The sequence below is a fragment of the Copidosoma floridanum genome, unplaced genomic scaffold (genome assembly GCF_036245765.1).
Source record: "Copidosoma floridanum isolate Cflo_tuat_1 unplaced genomic scaffold, Cflo_Japanese_pri ptg000040l, whole genome shotgun sequence".
Taxonomy (NCBI): Eukaryota; Metazoa; Arthropoda; class Insecta; order Hymenoptera; family Encyrtidae; genus Copidosoma; species Copidosoma floridanum.
The window spans coordinates 2,943,366-2,967,286 of NW_028321917.1; the positions used below are offsets into that span (position 1 = coordinate 2,943,366).

The following is a 23,921-nucleotide window of genomic DNA, read 5'->3' on the forward strand; positions in this document are numbered from 1 at the left end:
CTGTTTGGGCACATGCTAGACTAATGTATGCGGAATTGGTATTAGTTACCGTACTTCCTTTTTTATATTCGCTTACCACTTTGTCTAAGTCACCACGATCACGAGCATTTAATTTATAAGTCTTAGACTGGCTCAGAGTTAACTTAAACTTCTTTATCCAACTCAATTTTCGTAAAAAAATTTTCTGTTTCTCTAATTTCGCATAAATTCTTAGCTATACACTCACGATTTTTATTTAATACTTGCAATAACTCGCTTAATTTCTTGTCATTTACATTCTTATTAATAATAATTTGTCCTGCTAAAATATGACTTTCACGTTTCTTTCTACTTTTTATCACTTCAATTCCTGAATAGATTCTCCAAAATTTTGACAAGCAGTGAGTGTAATTTTTTTTTTTAATTCTTGATCATCAAAATTGATTTTTATGCAGTTAATATCTTCCAAATCAAGCGTAACATTACCTACTGCATGAGCCTTTTTATTAATAAACTTATCTTGATAATCACTCGAATCAACTTTGAACTCATAACCTCTTATACATCCTAAATCTAATGCCTTAATTAATGGACGACCTAAGATTACTGGCAGTTTTTTTCAGATAAGTGCCATCATCTCCGGGGCTATTTTGCGACCCTAGGGATGTAAGGTAGCCGTGGTGCGATGGCGCTTATGTGGTGAACCCTACTTTTCCGACAAAGGGTACCTAACCCTAAAAAATGCTCGAGGTAGGAAATGGTACATAACGTTACTAGGGCACAAAGTAGAATCATGAATGCCCGAAGGACGCATTTGTTGTATGTTGGTGTCCAAGTCACGTATAATGTTTTTCTTACCGAGGACGCATGGATGCAAAACCGCACTTTGCGCTCAGTGAATCACTTTGGACCCTACGGCAAAAAAGTACTTAGAGCCCAGAGCGCGCAAAAAACTTTTCTGCCCGTGAGACCAAAGTGATTACAAGTGTGGCCCGAGGGCGCAAAGTGGTAGTTGCACTTTGAGCTCATGGAAAAAATTGTAGTTTTCCTATCAGCCTTTCAAAAACGCCCGAGGTAAGAAAATGATATTTTCCGACCTCGGGCGTTTTTGAGGATCGGATGTGCCCTTGGTCAAAAAAATAGGATTTGCCACATAAGCGCCATCGCTTTGCGGCTACCTTACGTCTCTTGGGCTCTGCTTTGCAGGTCCCTCGGGTCGCAAAATAGCCCCAGAGACGATGGCACTTATCCAAAGAAGACAACTATTTCGTGCAAAGTCAGCTTAAATTATTAAGTATAATTAAAGTGTTTTAAATCTTTTAATTTAAAAAATTTTTTATAATTCTGCGAAATTCTACATTATAATTCCGAAAAACCGGTAAAATCATTTTATATTTCGAAACTTTACAGCGTTTTTGTTTAACAATCAAATTTTCAATTGTATAAACTGACGTTCTGGAGTCTAGTAAAGCAGTGTGAGTATTTTGATTGGAAAACTAGTTTATTAAACCAAGGGCATCTCACCCAAATGGCAATTTTAAAAATACAAAGTATTTTCATTAGTACTTAGGTGAAACATTCTCACTCATTAAAATTAAACATTTTACAATATTTTAGACGCATATAGATAAATAAATTAATTCATAAACAATTGAGTAAATAAACAAAGTGCCGTATAACAACCCTTAGGTAACTTGACGTACTAGCTACTCGCAATTTCAACAAACAGTTCGATACATCTGCCATCAAAGGAGGCAACAACTCAATGTCAATCCGCATGAGGTTTTGACACGTGGCTAAAAGCAAGGCATGCATTTTCCCATAGTGGAACTGTAGGCCAAACTCATCCACCCAAGCAACAACCCTAGTGATGTTCGCATTGAAAGTCGCAATGATCTCAGTAAGCTCAGTGGGCCTGCACTATATGTATGCCTGTAAATCGTCCGAATAGCAGGCCAATACTACTGGACAATACCGAGAGGACAGAGTCGATGAGTAATAAAAAGAAAATGGGCCGCATAGATGATTCCTGTGGAACGCTAGAGGTGCATGGAAGAAAATCCATCTGACACACATCAAGCCGAATAATGGCCCGGGAGCGAGCCGACAAGTAGGAATGAAACCACCTAAGGGAATCTGGGTTGAAATTCGCTCAAGTCATAACTTTCAGCAACATCGAATGGCTATTGGAATCAAACACCTTCCGAAAGTCAAACTATACTAACAATGTTACCCCCATTCTCCATTTCCAGGCAAACATCTTCTGTCAGTCTAAGAAGCACCCACTGTGTACTACAGCCCACATGAAACCCCGACTGCATAGGTAAAAGAAGCCCGTGGCTCTCCAGATACTTTGCCACCTGACGCGCTACAAGCAGATCCTGGGCATTCGCAAAATATGCCATGTTTTCCACCGGACGCACGTCCGAGGGACCAATGGGCCGAGCAACCTTGGAGAGCGGAACAATAATGGACTACTGCCAAAGAGAAGGGTATGAACCAATGTCAAATAAATAATTAATGAAGTGCACGAGAAAAGGCATTATTGCAAGAAATGAGCCACGAAAGTAAGAGAGGGACAGCCCATCGAAGCTGTGGTCCCTCGATTGCACCTCGCAGTGGGCCATCGTCTGACACACATCCACGGTCGACACCAGGGACAGTGAAAATCCCTCCAGACAAGCGGACACGCTCCCCAAGAGATTACCAAGCTCCCAGACAGTGCACGGCATGGCGGGTGCATGCAAGACATGGTGGAAAAGTGTCGAGCTAACATTAAGGACGATATCAAATGCAGCAGCGAATGCGGCATTCCACCGACAAGGTCGAATTTCCAAAAAATACCCCAGCACCAAGACGAGTCACAAGTACCCTCCATGGCTTCCCGCAAATAAGTATCACGAGCCGCCCTTATATTATGCTGTAGGACCGACGTCATTTCTCTGTATCGTGTGTAATTAGATTAGTTACTCGTGTGTCGAGCCATTCCATACATCCAATCACGCGCCCTCCAGCGCCCGCAAAGTTCATCGGTAAAGCAAGGGGCAGGTCTACGACGCGATTGGCGCTCAACCAGAGGCGCGTGGGTGGCGAGTTCATCCATATCTGTTTAAGAGCCAATATCAATGGCAGAGAGCACCAATAAGACCTTATCAGAAAAATTTTCAGCCAAGAAGCTCTCAAAATCGTGGACCCGTAGAAAGACCGGTGGCCAAAGGCACTGTAAGCGCATAATCAATACAAAGAAAGTCATGCCCATTTATACACAGGGAAACGGATGTGACCATTGACAAAACCTTTTCGCTAGAATCAGTAATAATAACGTCGATCGATGTGTCTGAGAGAGGGTGGTGATATGTCACGCTGGTAGGCACAAGGTACAGAGAGATCTCAAATATCAAATGTCGCAAGTGTCTTGCTGCATAATAATCATTGCCAAGTATATCAAAATTTAGATCGCCCACAATCACCAGATCTGAGAAACGACTAGATCTCGCCTGAATGACACTGAAAAAGTCTGTCAGAACATCACCCTTGGGACGCCTATAAACTGACGCAAGAAGCAAGGCGAAGCTCCAATAATAGGTACTTAATTTCGTTTAAGCGAGAAATTCGTGGTGCCACCAGCAATTCAAAATGAAGACACGACCAGTCTGATCAGAGAGGAGTCTCTCGCCTCTGACAGGAAGACATCCAGGGTTAGGCAGGTCGTACCTCCGCTATGGAAATCGTGACTTGGAACAAATTCTTTGACGTTGGAACGTTAAGTTCATAGAAAAAAATTGCGACTACTTCGAAACTTTTCTCACGCACGCTACGAAGTGCCACATAGCTTTCGGATTGTCAGAAATAGAGCGCTTCTAAGCTCTGCCAGAGCTTATGAGCAGCATTGCAGTGACATGGTTCCGCAACAAATGCGACCAGTGGATTAGCTGGGCTGATTTCGTAGCTGCAGGCCAGGAATAGTACGGCTCAAGCGAAGAGGTGCAGCGCCGCTTAACCTTAGACGTGCAAATGCGCACCCAATTTGCTGGCAAGCCATTTTTTAACGCAGATCAAGAATATTGTGCGCCGTATCCAAATTCGATGGCCTATTGAATGAAAACTTGATCTGTTCCAAAGGAACATACGTCCTGACTTTCAGGATCAAATCAGGCGGGACGAGGTTCGCAGCCTGGCAGAGCTACTACGAAGAACCACTGAGGCAGAGCGACTCCTGGAGCTAAGGAGCGCGTTTCGTGAGCTACCCCCACTCGAACACTTCTACCTATCAGAACCAGCAGATAAGCCTAAGGCTCAGGCTCCTGTGTCCAAGAAATAGCCGAAGGTTGCACGGCCACGAATGTATCCTCGTGATCGAGGATACAACATGGAGAGGCACGCTTTTATAGGTTTTTTCCCCGCGACACTTAACAGTGTAACAGTGGTAGGGAACCTGACGCCCCAGGTATGATGCGGCGACAGGTCAATTCGATAGCCCAACAATGCCTAGAAGAAGAGGCATTAGAAAGCTGGAGGCAACGCATGGAGCGTTTGCCGATGCTGCACTCAAAATCAGCCCAGTGAAACAATAAGGCACAGGCTAATGCCACTCGGCATTACAATGCTAAGCACTGTGATGTGGTTTACACTCCCAGTGACCAGGTATGGCGGGAGAACCACGTCTTATCCTCGGCAACGCAGGATGTGGTAGCGAAATTGGCCCCAAGGTGTGTCGGTCCCTTTACCGTCACGCGGGCATTGGGTTTCAACACGTACGAGTTGGAATCTGAAGAAGGCACGTGCTCAGGCTCTATACACGTAAGGTGGTTGAAATCCTACGTGAGCAGAGCCTCAGCGATGGTAGGAGAAGACCCCTCCTTCTAACGACTTATGGTCCAAAAAAGAAGTGGTTCGCTTTTCAACCACCGTTGAAAAGCAGTGAGGAACGACCCTCTTAATGCAAGCTTACCTTATGTAAGTAAGACTGCTAGACCAGCTAGGCCAAAGCGAGGCCGCGTGAAAAGCGACCGTGGTGTCAAAGCAATCCTCCGTAGCTAAGACTCCTACGATTGATGGCAGACCACGCAATGGTTCCCTGGCGTGCGACCAAGCGACGGGTCAGCAGCCGAACGACATGCGATGTTTGTGACCACGAAATTTGGCGAAAACTTAGAACTGTAAGTGCCTCCATGAATGCCTAGAACTAATCCTGTTTATTTTTTCCCCACTCGTTGTTCTCATTTTCTTGGGACAGGATTGTTTCAGATGAAATCAACGCACATCAGTCTGGGTACCCTGATAAGGCGACTCAAGCGTGTCCGTGACGAGCGCGAAACGACGGCGCTTGTCGAGACCTTTTAACGGGGTCTCTATATTCAAGGAGAGGGAAATCCACAGCTGGCCGTTAAGCCTCCACGCGATGTCCAGGCAGACTCGTCGCTGGAGGGCCTATAAACCCCAGAAGCCGTGGAGAAGCCACGGCCGTCAGATGCCAACGAACAAGTGGCGTCGGAGGCACCATAAGATCCCACCGCTTCCTGGAAGGCCATCCTAGGGCGCCTTGATCAAGAGTCGCTAGAAGGCAATCGCCGTGTTTACAAAGATCGAGGCCTTCGTCCGTGAGCATGGCTCTACGGCCGCCACAGTGGAAGCTGAAAAGACCGTAGCTATCGGCCATCAGAGCTTCGCGACCTTCTTCCAGGCCTGGAGGGAGACGCGTATGCATCTTGAAGCAGAAGAACGCTGACGTGCCGAGAAGGCCTGACGCCTAAAAGAAAAGTGCTGCAAACAACGCGAACCGGAAGCCCAGGCTTACCACTGAAGATACCTTTTACTTTCAAAACCTATTTAGAAAATCTAAGGGGCCCTGGTTTTCTGGTCTAAACGTAGACAGGTTTTTTACCTCTACGGTCAATCGTATTAGAGCGAACCATTATAACTTGGGTGAGTCCCTACACAGAATTGGGTTCATGACGAGCTCTAATTGCTCTTGCGGTCACCCCTCGAAGTGCATTAATTACGTTCTGTGGGACTGCCCAATTTATGCTGCTTCTAGAGTAAAACTACTTAGGGCCTTGAACTATGTTCTTGAGCCTCCACCGTACATTATTGCGAATATTGTTAAGAGGCCTATTATTAAAGCGTGCTCTCTAATTTGTGATTTTCTTAAAAAAAAAAACAAATATTTGTTTGATAAATATGATTAGGTTTATATGTTTGTAAAACGATAATCTTTAATCGTTTTTTTTTTTATTTCTAGCCCTTTGTGGCTTTAGCTGTATTGAATGCCTACGTATATCAGAAAAAACTAATAAAACATTATACAAAAAAAAAAGGAAGCCCAGGCCCAGGAACTCTACCAGAAAATCAAACGCCTCTTATTGAAGACTCGCTCCGTAGAGGCGCAAGCAGGGGACAAACCCGACCACCACGTACAGTACCATATGTGCGGACTGAAAGGGATCAAGCGCTTCAACCCTATCAGAAAGCTTAAGAAAGCTTTATGTTGGGCTTATATTGATTACCCAGTTACCCATGTAGGTCCAACGAAGGCAAATACATGAAGGTAGATGGCACAGTGTAATGGAGGAACATATGGGGGCAAACATTGGCATCTTAATTAACAATAAATTTATAAAGAACAGGGTGAGAAATATGAAGAAAAATTTTGAAATAACATTTAATAACTTATGCAGGCGATGCATATAAGTCTTATTTGTGATTACACTCACGAGTATCATTTACTTGTAAATCACACTTATTTTTAAATGCTCCCACTTCATTGATTATTCCACACTTCAAAATTCTATACTAACGAACTCTTTTTAAATTTAACAACAATAAGCGCTATACTTCGTAACCCATAATAATTTATTAAAATAATTTAACTTGAGTAATAATTTGTACATAATAATTTATATTATCAGTAATCACAGCGCTACTTTTAACACACACTAGCAATCTGCAATATATATAGTTACACTGCTGCTCCCAAATATCTTCCTATATTATATAGTTAACTTAGTGGGGCATTCCACACAAACCCCCTACCACCCCCCATTTTCCCCCCACCTTCCCCTTACAAAATAAGGTGAAAATCCGTTATTTTCTTGCTTATTTTGACATTTTGTAGTTTTTCTCAAAACACCCCACAGCCCCCCAACGACCCCCCACAGCCCCCCCACAAAATTTTATATGTATAGTATAAAAGTATGGTATAAGTCTTTATTCAAGCCAGGGGGTTCAACCACGTATGGCTTCATGGGATAATAACAATGTATGTTTTAATATTTAATCAAATAGTTACAGATTACTGCACAATACTATAATCAGCTAAACTCAAATACAATCAATTGTATTTTAATTTACTGGATCCCTTGGTTTCTTTGTAAGCATAAAGTTTTTGGTGGGCTGAATTTTTTTGTTAGCATTTTGTAACGTTGCATTTTGCCAGCCCTGTCAATGTGTTAAAGTCTATTACCACATTCCTACCAAATCACATGGAAATATTGTATGGTACTTTTTCTCAAAACATCCCACATTCCGCCACCTACCCCCTATGGCCCTCTCACTGACCCCCACGAATTTTTTCATGGCTCCCACCGTCGCCCCACACCACTTTTTTGGAACCTGACCGTGATCATACCGTCTTTACCTATCTATGGACAAAACTGTCTTATTGCCATGATTTATTTCATCGTCAAGGAAAAATTAAAAGTCATAAATTGATTCATCGGGGGTTGTTGCGCAAAACATCATTATTTATACAACTAAGTACGTTTAAAAACCAATTTATATGGAGTTAACAATATTTTGAAACCAAATAATATATACACATATATTGGTGCGCATAATTATTATATCATCATCACTTACATAGTCCTTTATTACACAATTCTTCTTTTAACGTACATTAACTTAAGTTAAATTTAGAGTATCATTAATATTAACAATGAAAGTTTCACATCACTTTATGAGTCATCTTATAAAGCCTGATGAAACCACAAAGACTTACGTCCATTTCTATTTTGTTTTAAATTAATGCTGAAATTGGTACAATAGATGAACACGATATACATTCATGATATGTATTATTAATTAATAAATTTTACCTATAAATAAAAAAATAATAATTAAATCATGTTATGAATATTAGATACATTATTATATTTAAAAATTTCTTTCCAAACTATATTTTCAATCTCTAAACTGTTTTCTCTATCGACTTGAACAAAAATTCCATTTTTATTTTTGCATTTTGATAAAGTCACGTATAGTTGACCATGAGAAAATAAAGATTTTTTTTAATATAATTCCACATTATCAAAACTTTGACCTTGAGACTTATTTATAGTCATAGCAAATGCTACAACTAATGGGAATTGTTTTCTATATAAAATAAAGGGTAATGATGAAGTATTTCCAGTATTTAATGTAATTCTTGGAATGAAATCTTTATTACCAATTTTTTCTCCCGTTACTATTTCACCTTCTACGTTATACTTCAGTAATTTAGTAATTCGCAATTGTGTACCGTTATATAATCCGTATGATATACTCAAATTTTGAATTAACATTACTATTGTACCTATTTTTAATTTAAGTTCATGAGGTGGCAAGCCTTCACGAATGTTGTTTAACATTTCTCCGAGAAAATTCATATAAATGTTATCATCTGATTTATCAACACCTTTATATGTTGCAGTATCGATGCTGTAATAAGTTTTAGTTTCCCCATGTAATTTACTTAAAATCTTATTGTTTAACAAAAAAGTATATTTATTATAAAAAGTTAGTATCACGTTATTGTCAAAACAGTTGCTGTCATTACCAAATATTTTGGTACAGACATCATTTGTTATCCAGGATTTAGGAATGTTAAATGTTTCTATGTCCCCTTCTCCCATTCTTAACAATAATTTTGAAAATTCGTTATTACTAGAATGGATATTATTTTGTAATCTTAAAATTTTGAAGAAAGTCCATAAAAATGATGATTTAATAGTTTTTTCTATTATTATAGTTCTATTACCGTTTTTTATAACTGGAAGGATTTGTCGAAAATCTCCTCCTAATACTATTAATTAATCACGAAAGCAAAGTTTTGTATTACACAAGTCTCTCAACGTTCTATCAACGATTTCTAGAGCTTTTTTCGAAATCACAGAAGCCTCGTCCCATATTATTAAATCAACTTCCCTTAATTTTTTTTTTTCACTTTCAAATTCTAAAAATACACTTTCAATATTATCTAAGTTTAGAGGTAAACAAAAAGTTCTATGACTGGTCATACCTTTTGGTAGTAATACAGATGCGATTCCTGTCCAAGCCATTGACAATATTTTTTTTACCTCTAGAAATAAAGTAATAAATGAGTGTCTTATATAAGTAGGTTTTTCCGGATCTACCAGGACCATCTATGAAATATACTTTTTCATCTTGTTCACAAATAGTTTTAAAAATTTTTCTTCGATCTTCATTTAAATTTGTGTACTTTATATCGAACATTTTTTTACTGAAAGATATTTCCTCAATATTGCAATTATTTATATAGTTGCTAATGGTTGGTGTCGGTAAACTAAAAGACTCACATGATTTACCTTCCGATACCAAAATTTGATTAATATGTAGAAGAGCACAATTATTATTATCATTATCAAAGTCTTCCGTAAAATATTTTTTATATTCATTCCATATTTTATCTCCTTTAATGTTTTCTGAAATCAAAAACCGAGCAAAAAATTGTCTTAACTGGTATGGAAACATAATTGTTATGGCTTCTTTAAAAATATTGTCGATTTCAGAATCATGTTCTATTAAACCCATTGCAATTGCAGTATCCCTGAAATTTTTATATGTTATTCCATTATGTTTTTTAACGTCTTGAAACGATGTAGCCCCATGTAATTTATTTAAAATAAGTTTTAAAAAAAAGCGTTCATGATCTTTTGGAGATACTATGTTTAATCTACCTATAGCAATATTTTTCAGTGTAACTTTCCTTTTTTTCCAAATTTTAAGTTTATTGTCAAAAATGTAATGTTCTGGAATGTTAACATATTTTAGCGATTTTACAAAATCATCTACTTTATTTAATTCAAACCCAGCTGTAAGGGGTGTTTGATAATTTTTTATTACATTTTTGATATTATTTTCTTCAATCATGAGTTTTTGTTTATTTTCAAGATGAACAGCTAGATTTAAAACTGTATGACTTCTACCACAAATTGGATATTCTTGAAGTCTCCAAGCTGCTTCCATTGGACTTACATATCTAGCATCTACGTATTTACTAATTGTACTTTGTATTGATACTGCTTTGTATTGAGGCACAATATTCGGAAGTTGGGGGGTTGGCGGGCAGTGCGCGCAGGGGGGCGAGAGCCCCACTAGTAAATATATATATATATATCTTCCTAAATTATATAGTTGTAAGGGCAGGGGTTTTCTGTGATCAACAAGGCAGATCCCCCGGGGTGAGGCTCTCTCATTGCACTTCGACTGAGCTGACCCCTGCAAATATCCCTAAAGTAGATATCTCGGGTGTATTATTTTTGGTAGCTCGTGCAAGTTTTTTTAAAGAATTTTAAAAATGTTTTTTTGTTTATTGTTTAGCTGAGCATACATCGAATGGAACGTATGTTTACAGAATGCTACTTTCTCTGCGTCATCATTGTTTTGTATGTCAAGTTTAGGCAGTACAGGTAAATTAAATGATTTACATGATTTATCTGCAAGTTCAAAAATTTCGTTGATGTGCAGAAGAGCACAATTTTTTTTATTATGAATGAAATCTTCACAAAAAAAGTTTTTATACTTATTCCAAATTTTTTCACCTTGTATATTCTCTGATATCAAAAACAATGCAAAAAATTTTCTTAATTGATGAGGAAGCATGCAAGTACTAGCTTCTTGGAAAATATTGTTCATCTGTAAATGATACTCGATTAAACCCATGGTAATCGTAGTATCTTTGAATGTTTTATATTTTATATCTTTGAATTTTTTTTAATCTTCAAATGAAGTTGCTCCATTTTTTTTATTTAATAATAATTTAAAAAAGAATCGTTCATAATCTTTTGATGATACTGTATTTAATCTACCTATTACAGTATTTTTTCTTTTTCTTTTTCTTTTTACCCAACTTTTTAGTTAATTATTAAAAGTATAGTTTTCTGGAGTATTAGGATACTTGAAAGATTTTGCAAAATTGCCAATTTTATTTCATTCAAACCAAATTGTTAGATGCGTTTACCATTTCTGTATTTTCTTTACAGTTTTATTTTCTTCGAAAATTAATTTTTGTTTATTTTTAAGGTGCACAGCAAGATTTACAACCTTGTGACTCCTACCACAAATTGGACATTTTTGTAGTATCCATGCTGCTATTATAATATCAAAATATATTTAGCTCATTACATTCGTGTATTGGTCTGAAATTTCAGCATTTGGAAGGTGAGCGCATTAAATACAATGTTTTTGAACTTAACTATAATCTGTTAATTGAGAGTCAGCGAATTTAGCGCGCAGGAAGGTGAAAAAAGTATAGTTGTATGATTTTAAATTTGCTAAGCCCACCCTAAGTAAGTTTTTCTTTTTTTACCACTTTAATTTAACCAAATTAAAATAAGTTGAGTAACCTCTAAATAAATAAGGAGGCAACCCAAACACCTCTAACGAAGAAACTTGTGTGTGCGTGTGTTTAGAAAAGGTGACTTATGCGAACAATCACACGGAGGATTATTGTCCAAATAAAAGTCGATTCTTAAAATAGCGTCCTCGTTAATTAATGTGTTGTAACCAAAAAGTACGATGTATGACACAAACATTTCAAGTGCATGCAGCATCATAAAATTAAGGTGTATGTAAACGGTTATATTGCGTGCATACACTGCTAATCTCGATGTCACAATACATACACCAAAGTTTTCAGTGAACGCTCTTGCATTCACTGAAATTTCCAGTGTACGTTGAAGCGTTCACTGAAATTTCCAGTGTACGTTGAAGCGGTCACCCAAGTTGAGATTTTGTATCCATATACCATGATACAATGATACGTTAATAAAGTTATTAATACAAGGTAAGTTTTTAGAAAGGGTTTGACTTTTTAATAAGTTGCAAGGTACAAAGTTTTAATGATGCGTTTGTGTAACCAGGAACGTTTGATACTCACGACCATATGATACGAGCCACATAACCTGTAATGTGTCAACTTATAAATATCCTACACGGCACCTTAAGTTTCACCGAGATTTTGGATGCATCCTGCGTCGTACATCGAAAATCTCGGTGTACGCTGTGTCGTACATCGAGAATTTTGATGTACGATATATTTACACGCAAAGTGACCGTGCACACGCACCTTAATTTTTTGTTATCAGTGTACCTTAAAAATAACGTGTCATACATCATACTTCATTGTTCATACATGCTTATTGATGATGCTCTTTTATTTTCATCGAAGTTTTCAGTGCTTGCATGTGAGAACAGTGATTATTTAGGACAATAATCCTCCGTGCATATGCATGGGTGGGGAGGTAATTATGCGGACAAATTAGGAACTATGCGAAAGTCTGCATAATTCTACCGTGTTATTAACATACGTCGTTAAAGCATGTAAAGTCTGCATAAGTCACCTTTTTTATATATATATCTCCGCTCTTGATGCATACAAGGTAAAGCTAGGTAGACCATAACTTTATTGGACCCAATCAGCCCCCACACAGAGCCCCATTACAATTCTAGCTTGGTACCACCCAGATAACTAACATTTGGCCCAGCTAACTAGCTTAAAAGCCTTGCTAAATTTCCGATCGGGAAGAAGTGCCCAAGGTGCTCCAAGCACTACCGCTTCAAGCGCGTGGACGGGGACTGAGTTCAAGAGTGATCACACTCACGCTAAGCCAAGCCAGGGTCTGCAGTCGATAAGGGTGGGCTACCCTGCTGAACTTTTTTCTATTTATTTTTTTTCATCCTATTTTCTTTCTTTGCTTTTCTTTCATTTTACTCTTTCTTGAATTTTTTTTGGTGCCCTTTTTTTTGTGTTTCTTTTTCATTGCAATAAATGGTGCCCTCTTTTCTTACTATCTATGTATTTTCCCCACATAAATTTTACTCATAGCCTTCCCGGATGGCGCCTAGGACGTAGAGTTGATTACCCCGGTATCCAACGTCTAGTCAGGGAGTGAAACAGTGAGACACCATGAGGCCATCTTGGGTAGTATAGATGAGTAAGGCAAAGAGGGAATTTGGTTAAAGGGAACAAAAAGAAAGGGGTAAGGAAAAAGAGGGGAAAATAAGAAATGGCCGAGAGATCTCCTGATTAGCTTGGGCCTGCAAGCACGCGTGAAGCATTTTCTCACTGTTGTTGTTGCGACTGCGACTTGTACGACTTCCCAGTATAGTGCTTGATGCTGTTTTTGTTTCTGGTCCGGCTGAAAAAGCAGGCGACGTCGAGTTCAAGGCCATCGAGACGATGAGCTACAAACCACAGTACTGCAGCTTGATCAGCAGGGACGCCTGCTGACACCAGTGAATAGGCTGCTCCTCAACACCACAGTCACCGGAAAACGCGACAACTCGATGACAGCGTCCCTCTGATAGCGACGTAAGTACCTGCCTGCAGGTAACCTTTGTAAAGGGCAGCCGCCCTCGTTAGCCCGCGTGCGTCTGCCCGTGTCACGATTTTGCGCCACGAGCATCCGCGCTTGACGGACTTACACACAAACGCACACGCGCGCGAGTAACCGTTATATGATTTTATATTTTCTTTTTTTTTAAATATATTATTTTATGGTTAAATAATACTCGTGAGTACTCTTTTCTCAGTAAGCCTTATTCCCCCCCTGGTGTAACGTGTCCAAGAGAGTCGCGAGAAGCGATGATGACACCAGTCAACGCGATACTTGGCCCCGGCGGTGTCTTGAGGGACTAGACCCGCATATAAGTTTATTGTAGCCTCAAAATAATAATTGCAAGGTCTTACAAGCTGCTGCAGTGAGAAGAAACATGTATTTTTTCGAAGAAAATCAGCTTACGATAAAGCTGCTGCAATGATAAGGTACTGAGATTTACTCGCAGAAAATAAATATTTTACAGCCTCAAAACAACAATTCATAGGTCGTGTTCAGATTATTTTTTTTTTTTAGGAGTACAACATAATGTAACTTGCTTATCAGAGGCACAAAGATTATTAACCATGCTTTGTTTGTAAAAAAGCTGCTGAAATGTCAAGAAACATGGATTTTTTCGAGGAAATAAATTTTACACAGCCTAAAAATAATAATTCAGATCTGTCTGAAGTTTCAAGCGCTCGCCCAAGTGATTTTTTGAAATTTTTTTTTCCCCGCCCATTTTTGCTAACTAGTTATTTACAATGAAAAAAAAATAATTTTAAATATTATCGTATTTAGAGCCAAGAAAAATTTTTTGCAACATAAATAAAGATTTTTATATGCTTACTGACCATTTATTTAAACATAGCAGCCTACAACTCCAATCATTTTAATATTTTCACCCCCATTTTGCAATTGTGGTGAGTTAAATGAATAATTAATTGTTTTTTACCATTTCACAAATGTGAAAGCCTTAATATTGTCAATATTTATTGTTTATATTGTAAATAAATAGTCTGTATAACAGTTGGAGCAAAAAAATAGTAAAATCAGAATATTGAGCTGAATATCCCAAAAGAACGCTAAAGTCAGGTCGGAAAAATGGAAAAATGGAAAAATGGTAGGTTGTGTCACTGCTGTTACTTTTTCTTATCTCGTATTGCAATAAAACCATGGCATATTATTGTTCAAAACATCAGTTAAAAGATAATGCAATTTAGACGCGGGAAAATCAGTATAATGAGAGTAACGCACTCATTATTATAAAAACTAACTTATTTGGGTCGAAAATGTGCGGGCAATGATGACGTTAAAAATTTTCCTTAAGTCCGACATTCGTGAAATGGTAGAATACAATTGATTACTCACTTAACTTGCCAAAATTGCAAAATAAACGCAAGAATATTGAAATTATTCAAGTTATAGGCTACTATGTTTAAATAAATGGTCAATACGCATTCAAAAATCCTAATTTATGTTGCCAAAAATTTTCGTTGGCTTCAAATATGATAATATTTTAATTCATCATTGTTTTTATTGTAAATAACTAGTTAGCAAAAAATGGACGCGGGAAAATTAATTTTCAAAAATCACTTGGGCGAGTGCTCGAAACTTCAGACACAGAGGTCCTACACGGCTTATTTTTTTCCTTTCTTGATCTATAACATAATGTTATCTTTTCATTGGAGGCAAAAATTGTAACCAATGCTTTATTTGTAATAAAGCTGCTGCACTAACAAGAAACTGACATTTACTCGAAGAAAATCAATTTTACAAAGCCTCAAAATGATCGTTCAGAGGTCCTACTGGGCGTAATTTCTTTTTTCTTTTATCCATTACGTGATTGCAATCTATAATTTAGAGGTACGAAATTTATGAACAATGCTTTTTTCATAATAAAGCAGCTGCAGTGAGGAAAAACATATATTTTTTAAAGGAAAATCTATTTTATGAAACTTCAAAATAATAATTCAGATGTCATACAGATAATACTTATTTTTTTTCTTTTTTGATGCATAACGTGATTCAGTTTATTAAATAGAAGTAAAAAAAATATTAACCTCTACTTTATTCATAATACATCTGCTGCAATGCAGTAAAGTGAGATTTTTTTAAGAGGAATCAGTTCTACTATGCCGGAAAATAATGATTTGGATATCTTAATAGGGCTTGTTTTCTTTAATTTCAGATACATAACATGATTTTATTGATTTGTTAAGTTACAAAGCTTATAACCAATATGCTAGATCTGATAAGGCTTATTTTTTCCTAGTTTGATTATTAAATTTGCTTACATAATTGTGGTGAAAATAAATTTTTTCTATTTGGGGTGTTTTTGAGGAGCTGGTATGCTCTCGTTAGGGAGACCAAGATTCGCCAGAAATGTGCATTTGATCAGGATATTTCTAATAATTCCTCGGGCGTTGCTTCACAACTACCCTTGGACTTTGGGGCTGCCCTGGAGTGATGTATGTATCTGCCAAAAACTATTTCTATATATATATATTTTTTTTTAAAAATAAATTCGTCCTTGCTGTCCTTATTAACTTATCGTGGACAAATCAGATCTCATTTTCTTTGGTTTATATTACAAAACGAATAATAAATGACAAGTATGCTATTACGGTATGAAGACGTGCAAGAATATACGGTTTAGCCCTACTTAAAATATGTGCTAAAGGTTTCCGAATGCTTCCCATATCAGCTTTAGCAAAGGATTTTGTCGAGCAAGAAGCGACCGTTGCAGCCCACTCATATATATGAATAGCACAATCACCATTAAGTTGTTTAGGTACATCTGTGGGAGCGTACACTGTCTATTCATCCCATGTAAACTGATATCTGGTTTAATATTGAATGCACGCTTGTATACTTTCAAGTACTGCTGTTGAGGGGAGGGGAGGTTAGAAGAGAATCAAAATGTATGATGCACTTGTGGCCGAGAATAACTAATAATAAAGTCTAGTGTTTGTATGGAAAAACATAATTTACAGGTATAAGTCAAAGATTTTTCTTCTCACTGTTTTGTTACTTAACCCACCTACAGAAATCTTTACATAACCATTTATATTATTTTGTAAATTTGGGAAATTTTGAGGGTATTCGTCAAATTGTCTTGTGATTCCGAAAATCAATAATGAACGGTATAAGTAAAATCAATCTTGCCATCTTCGCTGTATGAATTATTGTGAACGTTACCATAAGCAGCCTCAAGCTCTGGACTCCAATTCCTTTCTTTTACAAATCGCTAGATTTATCAGCTTTTTATAACGTCTTAACACACGTTGTGTTTTTAAAGTTTTCCGACTGTTTAATGCTTTTATTTTTTTTTCTCTATTACCTTAATTTTTTTTTAAAGTTCAAAGCATAGATTGGAGTATATCTTTTTTTTTTAACATTTAGTTAATGCTTTATTACAGTGCTTACTGTTCAAAATGCCGAGTACGTCCTCGTTTTCGTTTAGAACCCTTTTTCCATGTCTCAACCTCTAGTTTATCGGTTGGTCATGGTAGTTCAGATTCTATATTATGATTTTTTAAAATTATTTTCTATCTTTTTTTAGATTTTTTAAGGTTTTTTTTTGTCTGGTTTTGATATCAAAGAAAGTTCTCTTTCTTTAATCTTAGCTCGAATGACTTTTTAATTTTTTTGAATAAGGCGTGGTATAAGTAATTGCTCTGCATTTCTTAAATCTTGTTCTTTTAAGACTTTGATAGTATTTTCTACTGCAGTACTACTATACCTTGTTAATCCAAATCTGGATATTCCCACGGATGACCATAGAGGAAAATAAACTAAAAGATAAATTATAGTATAATCAAATTCTTAGAGAAAAAACCATTTTTCGTAAGATTAGTAACAGGTGAATTAAATATCTCCTCTTTTTTATTTAAAAATAGCTGATAGCAGTTCGATGATTTCATAATATTTTTGGGTAATTCTTCAAAGTTTTCAAAATTAACCTCGTCAAAATACTTTTCTTCAGCTGTATTATCTTCTGTATCATATTTTTCTACCGCTGACACAAGTTTTTCTAAATTTACGTCTTCGCAAAATTGGCCAAAAATTCAAATAAATTTTTCTAAATGAATCATAGCATCAGTAGCGTTTTGGCAATGAATTAAGGTGGTGAGTAATGTAATAGATATTCTTCGTTCAGCCATTTAAATTTTTTTATTTGGAAAGCATTTTTTAAATTGTTTTCTCATATTTTTTATCATGTGAGATGAGCATGAATGTATAATTGTTAAGCCCTTACTTATTTGGTGTCATTTTTCTATATCGTTAAATAAGACGCATAACATACTGATTCCATTATTTCCAAACTAACATTAGTTTTAATTTCATGTACCTACTATTTTCGTTGACAACAAACGTAAGTGATCAGCGTAAGAATTAAAAAAAAAGCGGCTTCTGTATGAGAAGATAAGAAGGCTTCTGCGATTTTAAGAGGGACATATCTTAATTGTTTTTTATTATATAAGATAATCATCAATGGATCCACTGCATGGTATTCGATACAACATTTGTATCCTTTCATTTTATCACCGCATGTCTCACTGTAATAAAGTAGTTTCAATTTTTCCATGAATCTGTAGTAATCATTATCCAAGTCATTTCTGTCCCGGCTTCCACTCTTTATTTTATGCAATATCATTAAACTTGACGCATTATTCTAGTTTCCGTGAGATAATATTTAATTGGATACTTTTTGGATAGCAGCCCATTTGACCATAGCAGTAGAATTTTTCTCTAGTTCTTCAGCACACTTGTTTTTTTTTCCGTATTTTATTGGACAGCGATGCATTTCTTACTCCTCTGAGTCATGGAAAATAGGGCTTGAAGTGCACACTTCATTTTCAAGGTCTTCATAAGGTGCTATTATCTGCTGCGTAACAATAAATTAAAGTGATGTGCACGAAGAAATCTTGCAATCTGCAATGGCCCCCAAAAAAAGTTAATTTCTCGTTTTCTTATTAGTATAGAATTTGTGGTTCTGAATCGACAAAACACAAAATTGGAATACTTTTAAAAATACGTTGTTAAACCCATCAGTTGACCCTATAGTTTTAGACGTATTTTATCTTCATCTGAAACATATTTTCCCAAAAAGATTTTGGCAAAGTCATGGTAGACTGCGGTAGACGACTTTTTTTCTTAGCAACAGGCATAGAAGCAATAGTATCGATTGGTGTATTTTCAGTCTTATTTTTTTGCGGCATTTTCTACGGCTTAGGTATCAAATTTTGATGAATTAAAACCTTTCTTATCATCTACTTTATCTAAAACTTTACCAGATACATTAGTCACATTGGAATCCTAGTTGCTATTGATAAGAAAAGGATTCACAACATTTGTAACATCTCCAATCAAAATACTAATATCCACTGCATCATTAGTTGACAAAAGAACCTGATCAGGTAGTATCTCAGGTAAAATCGAATTGTGGGTCAAATTATGTATTTTCAAATCTTCAACGAAACCAGTAATGGTACTGGTTGGCTTTGCACTGCAATCTGTATCAACACAACGCTTTGCGTGATCATTAATATCATTTTGTTTACGAACATTTTTTTTTTGTTTTAGCTTCTGTTTCCTTTTTAAAATAATTTACAATGTATTCTGAATTACACGAAAGTATTTGGTGACAACGTTTTTTGTATTTATTTATTGTAGCAGCCAAAAAGTGGTTTGGTAAAATACTTTTACACAGTTCAAACCAAATTATACAAGTATAAAATTCTTGTTTGAACAGTATGGTAGAGCAGTGCTTCATAAATACTCCTTCAATAGCCAGACAAATGTCGTCACTTAATATTCTTACGAAATTTACCATTCTTAGTGTGAATAAAATACTTAAAATTTTAAGATAACTGCTACCAATAACAAATAAATTTAAAAACATTGAATTTTTTGACAGTTTAATTAAAAAACTTTTTTTTACAGATTAAAATATTGCAGTTAATTATGCGTGAATCACAACTTAATATTGTATATCACGTTATTAGGAAAGCTATAACAATTTTGGCCCACTCTCTCTCCGTGGCAAGCGGTCCCCTCTTTTTGGGTGAAGTAGTCCATCCTGCAGCTGGTGGGTGAGCAGGAGCTGTGGCTTCATCGCACTCCTTCTGCGTGCGCTGCTTGAGGTTGTGTGTGCCACCTGCAGCACTGCTTGAGTTTGCGCGTGCTATTCAAGTTTATGTGCGCTGCAATGTGCGTAAATCATCTGCAGCGCTGTTTTGCGCGCGCTGCTTGAATGTATGAAATTGTGCGCAACTTGTGTACGTGGTAGTTATATGCATATAAACATATTTATTGTGTTAGTGAGCGCGTTACATGATTATGTTGGATGTGCAATGGTAGCAAAATAATTGTTAAACATTTTTTGTTCAATTTTTTAAAATCAGTTTATATTTAATAAAAAATGTACATGATTTATAAAATTGGTTTGACAAACATCTTATTCTTAAAATACAATACAATACAATACACTCTTACAGTTCTATATTATTATCATCATCATTATAAACATCAACTCATTCCATATTAAGGTAAAATTTTTTCATACGCTTCACATTATAAAGAGCAGACATGGATTTTTAGGCTCCGTTGGGATGTGTGCAAGTAGTAACCAATCTCAGGAGTTTAAACGGTGGATAGTATGTCATATCAGTGACTTTATAGCCAAATCATTCAAGCCACTTTTTTTTTAAATCTCAAACAACATGTATCTTTGTAAAATGTCCCAGATTAGTCCGTAATAGCAAAGTTCAAGGTATAAATTTTCATGTCTACACTTTTATGGTAATTTTCGCCAGGTAAAAAGTGCTTTAAAAAGAAATTTTTATGCTTCCGTATCGTTAGTAATGAGCAGAAGGATAGCCAATTCTTTGAGCACATAATCATTACCCGATTTCTTGAAACCTTGCATGTCCACAAAGTACTCCATCTTACTCTATTATAATTTTTAATTTTATTGTTTCTGTAAATTTTTTTATAACTTTTATTTTTAGGGCACAACAATTTGGTTAAATACTTATCAACAAGGTTTTTCAGTCCAGATTTCTTATTTCTATCATCATCATCCTTAGTTGAAATTTCTTGATACTTAATATTAGTTGTAAAATGACTTCTACACGGCTTATGTGACATATTGATTAAAGTAGAGCTTATTAAACACATTAATTTTTCAAACAATTTTACAGTCTTTGTCTTTTGATTTTTCCTCAGATTTTATTTTTTCAACCTTTATGTCTTTCTTCTCATTTCTCCTCATAAATTTTTTTCACTCTCCTTGTCGTCGTTTATTTTTTGCTTCTTTTTTACTCTAGCTATTACTCTGACCTTTATCCATAGTGGTTGAAAATAAACTGATGCTAGCAAAGCACTGAATCGACTTGACCATTTTTCAATGACTCGTTTTGTTTGAAACTATAGAGGACGATTAAAGGTATTCGATTGAGAAAGTGATATTTGCCTAGTGAAGGTGCAAAATCTTTGTCATAACATGAATTTCAAAAATTAGCATACATATGATATAGCAATGCATACTGATTACGCGTTATATCAAGATTCAGATCACCATAAGGATAATATTGTGAATTTAAATAGAGTTTCATATTTTTTATGTTGCAGTGATCAAACATACTGGAGCTTATGTCTTTCTGACTTTTACGGTTAGTTTAAAAGGCTAAAATAATGTATCATGGCTTTTCCAACTGATTAGACGTTTTAACTGTCCATATGTATTTGGATGTGCTAGGTAAGAGGGGATACTCATATAATTTCCAAGTTCGAGAACACATAGATATAAACTTGTCTTTTTACAGATAATTCAATATACAAATTTTATGCAAATCTGGCATTACTACATACGGCATAAGCCATTCAAACTTTAATATTAATATTTTGAAATTTTCCCAGGTTGCTACTGCCTTGAAATCAGCAGCATTAACATTAACTGGAATTTGCAACACGGCATCTGTGTCGTTTCTTGCTCTTGTAAGTATAAGCTCATGTTTTACATTAACAACTATCTTACGATAGTCTTCAGCAAAACCTAAAATCATATTCAGTGGAAGCATAATGTTCTAGGCGTATGCGTTAGCACACACTAGGCTCGGATAGGGTGATTGGGAAGACACAATAAAACACAATAAAATTAAACAGCATAAAATAACAACTTTTAATGTCACTCAAAGGCCAAGAAAAATCACAGTTAATATTCACAAAAATAGTAAAGGTCAAAATAATACAGGAGAAAAGAAATAATGTCTATAGTCTTAAAGCAATGAACTATTGAAATATATAAAAGCGAAGAATGTAGAAAGAAAAGAGTCAAGTTGAATAACACAATATGTAAACACACACTGGCCTTGAGCTCGCAAGAGAGTTTGAAAGTTACACGAATAAATGTGAAATTGAAAGCACTGATATAATATAACTGATTGAAATATTGATTAACGAAAAACGATTGTCTGTAGAAATGCACAATTACTGTCTGTAGAAATACACAATTACTGTCTGTAGAAATACACAAGAGTTTCACTGAATCTTGCTGTTGATAATCACTGGTAGTTTGATGAGATTAACTATTTGAGCTGGTCTGCAGATTATGCAGTAAGCAACTTAAACAAAGCACTAAGTGCACTGCACTGCACAACTGAGTTTTGTCCACTGTATTGAGAGAGTTAATCAGAAAATTTACACTAGCATTTAAGGTGATGTATGCACCTTTGAATGCTAGAGTTTGGCAACGTAAATTAAGAGAGTCTATCTTCGACGAGAGCTGAGTATAATCTGGCGCTTACAGTATACAAGGCTTGCCGCGTGAATACGCACACACACACCTGCAGCGCGCCAAGTCGACCAAGCGCACACGCACAGAGCGTTGGGCCGACAGAGACTACAAGTGTACACAATGTACACAAAAGCCGGGCCTACTGTCGGTCGCTCTCATTTCCAACACATAATAACAAAGTAGCCGTTATTACTAGTAAGATCATCATCTTCTCCAACACCAAGCCGACCTGCATTAATCATAGATTTTTTATCAGGACGAAGCGATAGCCAATTTTTCATAAGGGTTGTTTATCTAACATTTTTGTACTTGTCCACCTCTACAGCATTTATCTCATACCTTATTTTTTCAAATAAGTGGCAGATGGCCTTGTTTATCAATGTAGTACTTGTTACTGATGTATTTGTATCTGCCTTGAACAATCTTCCATAAACATTTAAAGAACTTCTGGATGGTAAAAGACACAAATCTTAATGTTAAATTGAAATACGAATTACATCGCTGTTACCATACGTTGACAATACATACGGTTAATAAGCATGAATCTCATAGTACCCAATAGGTTTATCCATAGATTTATAACAATAGACTGCGCGACCAAGCCAGAGGGGACGTAAAAAGGTACGAGAGAGAACGCATTCTATGTCATGACTCCTGATTGGCTGTTCCAGTTCCCAGACCCACACCCCGCTGATATCACCAAAAATCTGTTTTTTATCTATATGTGTATATTATGGTATATATATATATATACACATACATATATGTATGTATGTATGTATAAGTATAGCAGTGCTGTGCTGTGCTGCAACACTGTAGCAGAAGACACCTTTGACAGGTGTTGACAAAATGTAAACATAATGTTTCTGAATTCAGAATAAAATTAGGAAAAAAGATAATGAACACATATAATTTGACAGTTTTGTTTAACTATAATTTAATTACCAGACTAGAATTCTCTTTGGTAAATAATATATACATGACTTATTAAATGTGAGATTTAACAAGAGAGAGTAACTTACTATGTTTGTCCTTAAAATATTATTAATTTGTTACGAAGCATGCGCACTCTTTTATTATTATCTTTAAGGATAGTACTCTCATGTTTTAATCGAATATCTACATATTTTTATATAATGGAAAAGATTAATTTACAACGATGATATAAATGATTAGAAAAACCATATAGTACTATATCGCAGTTGAGTAGAATAAACATCTTACATTGACGACACTCTGCGATTATTGTTTAATATTTGACTTGATAAGGACTACCTTGGAGTAGTCGAAACGTCGTTTTTCAAATAAAGTCAATTTGAACAGCATAGCCCTTAGTACTTGTCATTATTTATTGATTAGAAAAACGTTTATCGCTAAAAATATCGTTCGAAGGATTCTTTAGTACGATTCTAAATAATTATTAATATCGTTATCAAATAAGTTAGTCTTCTTTCTGATTGCTTCTTCTGTTTTCATGCAAATAATAAAAACATCTTCTGCAGAAAAATGCAAGCCACCACGATTTTTTAGAACAAACAACTGTACTT

The 23,921-nt window shown here is 35.9% G+C and overlaps 1 non-coding gene across 1 annotated transcript; it reads left to right on the forward strand.

Moving 5' to 3' along the window:
- Positions 1-10,385: 10,385 nt before the first annotated feature.
- On the forward strand, positions 10,386-10,551 carry LOC111643720 (U1 spliceosomal RNA). Its single transcript, XR_002759741.2, has one exon. It is a non-coding gene; the product is annotated as a U1 spliceosomal RNA (small nuclear RNA).
- Positions 10,552-23,921: the final 13,370 nt, after the last annotated feature.